Here is a 6,143-nt window from a genome sequence, read left to right on the forward strand (position 1 = left end):
GGCTTAAACCACGACAGGATGTCAAACCCAGTCCTTGCAGAGGAATTCCACACTAGGAGGAGGGGACAAGACGGGCTGTTGGGGAAGAAAAGAAAGTGTACAACCTCGCAAATGCTACTGATCTTCCAGTGCTCAATTTTTAAACACATGGTTTTTGTTGAAGTTCTGTAACCTGGACTCTGTGACTGAGAACCTCCCCCCTGATTTTTTTAAGAAGACATTTTGTAACTTAGAAAGGTTTCCAAGAGCAAGTAAGCAAGCAGATAATAACCCAGTAAGAAACAGACATGTTCTTGCTATAGCACTGAAACCAAATTTCTCTCCCTTCATGGAAAAAGCTGTCTTTAATAAGCAAAAAAGGTACTACCCATGTTTGTATAGGTCTGTGTGCAGAAGTGAACCAATGGAAATCTTTCGATTGTCTTCTTCAGGAGCTGGTTCTGAGTCTGGCTGCAGATGGCCCAAAAAGTACTTTCCAAGTGCTTCCCTGCCACTGTGCTTTCACTAGGGCACAGCCTCTCTCTTCTCAGCAGCAACCCCATTGCCAGGGCCCATTAACAGCTGAAAAGCTTCGCCACCTCTTTATGCTCCTTTTCTTGCCCCCTGCCCCTGGCATGGATCTTCAGAACGACTTGTTCTCCAAAGTAAACTCCAGCCTTTTCTACCAGGCTCCATGTTTCATAGGGAAATCTATAGGGATGACTACAAATTAACTGAACGAGGTTTTACAGGGATTTCTCCAGACCTTGAAGAGGAAACGAGAGTCTGTCAGATTAAGAGTCAGTGTTGTCTGTACTCTTCTGTGGGACAGTTCATGAAGTCCTGTGTCCTAGCACATTTCCAGGATGTCTTCCAACATCCACCTCACTCCCCATGCCATGCCTAACTGCTGCTGGAGACAACAGCACCTGAACCAGAGAAGGAATGAAAGGGAGGATTGCCACATGCAGCAGGGAGCATAAATTTGGGGTAAATTCAGATTTTTCCCTGTTTGAAATGTGTATTTGCTTTTTTTGCCACTGCAGAAACACTAAGTTCCATTGTTTCTTGAACAGTAGAGGTTTAAATTAAAAGAAGACAAGACCATAAAAAGCAATGGTTGAGTTTTACACTTGTATTTGCTTTAACTTTATTTAAAAGTGGAAAGGTGCCTGCAGTGCTCTTTCTTGGGTCTCTGCTCCTTTTGTATTTTAAAAGCCATCACAATAACACTGGCTGGAGTTACTGCTGTTTCTCTGTCGCAGTCACTCAGAGTGACCTTAGCTGGTGCCAGAGTGGCTGCGGAGCAATTAAAGCACACAGGGGCCTGTCTTGCTTGGGAACAAGTAACCAGCCCTGAGCAAACCAGAGAAGTGGAGCAGCCATTAGAGGAGAGATGGGCCGACATCCCTCAGATCTATGGCCAGTGCTGACAGAGCTGGCAAGGGAGCTGCAGGAAACTAAATAAAATTTACAGAGACAAAAAACAACTGAAAAGAAACACTGCTCAAAAGCAAGGCTGAGCACATTTGGGATTTATTTCCTACACCGGCCAACATCTCTTTTATGGTGCGGTTTTGCCTTTAAAACAAAATTGCACACCTGTCACCTTTTAATTGAGATTTTTAGCACTGGGGCAGGTGGTGGTTTTAGCATTCTCCCCACCTGCAGCACATTTTCATTTTCCTTTTCCCCTTCTCTCTTTCTGTCTCAATCCTTTCTTCCATATTGTGCTTTGGGAATGTATATTTGCAGGTACAATGAGAGTTCTTCTGTTGTCTTTTGTTCCTGTTAATGTGCTCTCCCTCCCCTGTTCCCAGCTGGCTCTCACCCTCACCAAAGAGAGCAGGAACCACCATGGATTCTATTTTAGGTGGTAGCATTTATCAATGCCATTCTCTGTGTATGCACAAGTTTCATGGAGGGATTCAGAATGAAGAAATGACACGGGAAGAGGAATTTGTCTGTGAACACTAGGCTTTGGTCTCTGGTACAAGGGAGCCCCTGGGGCAGCAAGGCCAGGCTGCAGTGCCCTGCAGTGAGCAGGGTGGTTTCCATGTTTTCCAGGTGGGGTCCATGTCCCAGTCAAGGCACGGCAGCAGCTTGGCTGCACTGGTCCCTGCTCACTCTTGGGCTTTCCCACCACTTTTGCAGCCGGCTCCTCCCTCAGTATCCGGCCCTACCTGAGGGAGCTGTACCCAGCACGGCACAGCTGTGTTGCCCAGCCACCGCAGACTCAGCGTTCCACATCCGAGAGGCCTCACCATTCCTTCGGAGAGCGTCCTGGCACGGCGGAGATGGGCAGAAGCTGGCAGAGCTCGCTGAGGTGAGGCAGCAGATCTCTGGTCTCCAGCTGGTGGGACCAGCACTTCGCCAGGTCACAGCTTGGCCAGTCCAGTGCTTGGCACGGGCTGAGCTCCGCGCTCTGCTCCAGTGCCACCTCTTGCTCAGGCGAACCTGGCGGGCTTTGGGCTGGCAGGCTTCATGTTGGGTTGGTCATACCTGCTGTGACCTCCCTCCCATGCTCTCAGTTCAGAGGAGCGCAGCAGCATGGTGGTGCCCCATGGGTGGCATCAGGCAGAGCGCTGCAGGTTGTCTCAGAGGCAGTGCTCCAGACAAGAGGAGGTCATGGGGACACGGCTTTGCAGCACACATGACACCCACTGGAAGGTAATCTCTGAACAGTGTTGTGGTAACCAGAGTGCCCCTACATGAAGGCTCCTCTTTGGGAAGCAGTGGGAAGCGCCCAGGCTGTCAGTGTGCTGAGGCAGAGGAGCCTGCACTTCCTCAGCAATCACTCTTAGTTGAATGTCTCTGGGCCTACTCTCTATGACCTTATACTTTGTTTAGACATTAACACCTCTGCAAAGTGGGTGTTAAATGGTGCTGTTAGTGTCTGTAATGTTTTTACATCCACTTGAGGAGTGTAAATGATTCTACAAGGTGCAAGGCAGTGGAAAATCAGCTTCCCCTCCCCCCCCCCTCCAGCTGGCTGGGGAAATTCAAAATAACTCCTGTGGGATCCAGTTCCCACCAAAGAGCTCTTTTCTTTCCCAGGTTCTTCAGAGTTTGGTTCCCCCACCCCCCGTTCTTGTAAACACAACAACTGAATCTCTAGTGTGTTTATTTTCCAGTTTAAAGAGGCTGGGATGTCCTTGGCTGAGCATTCACTTTCTGCCTGGCTTTAAGGTCCATCAGTGTTTGAAAGCTTTGTCACAATTTCTACTGAAGTATGTAGCCCATCCAAGAAGTCTGAAACCAGCACTTTCTTTTCCTGGCTCTTACCCTGTGCATGAGGTGTGGTGACACAAGTTGTATATGGAATAAGCTGACAGGATGAGTTATTCCCTGTGGTATGAGTTTGACTGTCCAGGCACTGCCTGGCTTGTTGAGTAGCAGGGCAGTGAGCTCCAGGAGGGATGGTGGCACTCCAGTGTCCTCTGCAGGTGGCTGTGGCAATCTGGAGTGTGTTGGTACATGCTATGTCATTGGGAATGAAGGGAATGGGGAGTGCAGCCGTGATCACCTCTCCATGCAAAACTATGTTGCAATTAATTCATGCCAGTCTGCAAGGCTGTGTCTTCAGGTCTGTGCCATCATCCCCTGGATGCTGGTTTCTTGGGTAAGCGGGAGCTGATGCTGTTCTAGACTGACGTGAAGATCAAGAGGTTTCAGAACAGTATAGACATGAATCCTCTCTTGTGTGTTTACCAAACACTTTAAGCAAGTCAAGCAGCAACAAAACCTATAGACTAGCTCAGAAGTAAGAGTGCACCAGAGGAAAACCATTTGGTCCTCCCAGTATACAGTCTTACTGTGTTGTTATAACCACATAAAATATGGGAATGTTGCTTCATCCTCTGAACTGTTTCAATTACAATGTCCACCACTCACCATCAATAAGACTTCCCTGCTGTGCTTTGGCCATCTCTCTCCCTGACCATGCTGACAGAGCATCTGTCCTTACTTCCAAAAAGGTTTTTAATCTGGTGGTAACACAGAATAAGAGAGGAAATTTCCAAACTGAGATCCAACCTGTTCAGGGCACTCAAGGTTGCAAGTGATGCCATCAGTCTAAACAAAAACTAGACTTGGGCAGCAGCAGTCAGCAGAGAAAACCTGCAGTACCGTACACAGGGTCAAAGGATTAAAAATCAGCACCTACAAGGATAATTTAAGCCCTTGAATATCACATGCAGAGCATGTTGCAGCACTTTTTTGGGTTTGCAGCACTACTGTGAGGAGTGGAAAAGCGGGCTCCTCTGGGGAAACCCCAGCCTGGCATCTCAACTGAACTCTGGGTCAGGGACTGCCCTACCATTGTGTATGCGCTCCAGTGAGCATGCGTGTCTTTATGTGACCAGGATATCACTGCAAGTCCTTCAGGTACTGCATGGAGTTACCACAGCCAATGCTAGAATGATCTGTGGCAGCTGTGGCAGGAATTTAGTGCTATGGACTGACAAGAGACACTGAATTTGACCAGTTACCCTGTGTCTTTCCTTGTTCTTTTGCTGGCGTTTCTTTTATCCTAGGAAGTTCCCCTCTGTTTCATCACTTAAGTCTATTTTTGCAGGCACAGACAGAAGTACAAATCCCCAGTATGCTGTCTGAATCAATACTCTGAATGTATGTCTGAGAAATGCTGAAAACCCTTCATAATAACATTTTTTGAAACGATTTCAGTAATACTTCACATTATTTTATTTTTTTTTTCCAGAAAGTTTCAGATTCCTTTACTTTCCATCTGATTCAGGAATTCAATCACACATGGTATTTTGAGACTCAGTACCAAAAAGAAATTTCAAATTTTGACAAGCTTTAATCCAAGTGAGCATAATCTAACCATAATCTCCTATTCAGGAACATAGAAAAGCAAATTTGAGCTCGGGCTTTCTGTACTGCCATAAGAAAGCTTTCTTACTGCCTATTTAATTTCCACAGAGATATTATTGCTTATGTTAACAGACTTCTACCTCATATAAATCACTTTTCAGTCCTCTCTCTGAGAAAGAATGAATATGTAGTGCTTTTTGCTCAGGTTTTTCTTTCTCTCTATGTCCAAAAGATAAATGAATGCTCTGCCAAGTGAGGTTAGTTGGCGTAGGGTAGGGAATGATTGTTTAGTGTCTTGGTATGGTGAAATACAGCACTTAATGTACCTAGTCTGCTAGTTCAAAGCATGTCTTAGGAAAGTTTTATACTGTTTCCATGACAAACTAATAGGAAATCAGACAAAATGCTGACTTGGGATTTTTGCTTGTGACAAAATGTCCTCTGTCCTTCAAACTGCATCTCCACTGAAGAGCACTAGATAACACAACTGAGAAGAATAATTAATGATAAATTTGCTGCTGTGCTAGCACAGAGAAATACCCTTTTATATTTACCCTGGACTGAGAATATTTTATACACCTTTGATTTATCTTTGGGTAGAATTATTGGCTGCCAGATATTGTGAAAGGTAAATCAAAGCCCTAACGAGGGCCCAGTGTCAACCCGTCCCACTGCATTTCAGGAAACGCGTTAAAACTTTGGAGATTTTAGCCTCAAGTACTCCATTACCTCTTCTCCCTCTTTTTAAATCTAGTCCTGCTTTCTACAATGTGCACCTTATAGACGCTTTCCATGTTCCTACTGGCTTGGTAAAAGCTAGTTGGCTTCCACAAACAGAGCTGGTTTGTTCTGTTGTGGGTTTTATTTAGGTTTTTTTTGGGTTTTGTGGGTTTAAGTCTTGTGATATGTTTCTATTCTCCTGACACTCTCCTGTCAACCTTTGAAATCAGGAGTAAATCAGTTGCCATGACAAAGAAAGACATACCATATATATATATATTAATTTATATATGTATATCTTAAAAACAAAATGGATACCTGATTCCAAGTGCTTCTGAACAAGAAAATGGAGTCATTTTTGGCACTCAGGTCTTCGACATAAGCAAGTTTCATACTATGTTGTGACAGCTCTAGCTTGGAATCCTGATTTGAAGATGTCATTTACTTTGCCATAGATTTAGGCACTTATTTACGTAAGCACGTGAGTAACTTTCCTCTGGAGAGTACAAAATTACCTTCAGAGGAGGCAAGAAAAGTCATTACATGCTCTTGCAGAATCCAGCCAGCAGTATATACTTTAGTTTAACAAATTAGAAGTGTTTTAAAAG

The sequence above is a fragment of the Strigops habroptila genome, chromosome 8, assembly GCF_004027225.2.
Source record: "Strigops habroptila isolate Jane chromosome 8, bStrHab1.2.pri, whole genome shotgun sequence".
NCBI classification, from domain to species: domain Eukaryota; kingdom Metazoa; phylum Chordata; class Aves; order Psittaciformes; family Psittacidae; genus Strigops; species Strigops habroptila.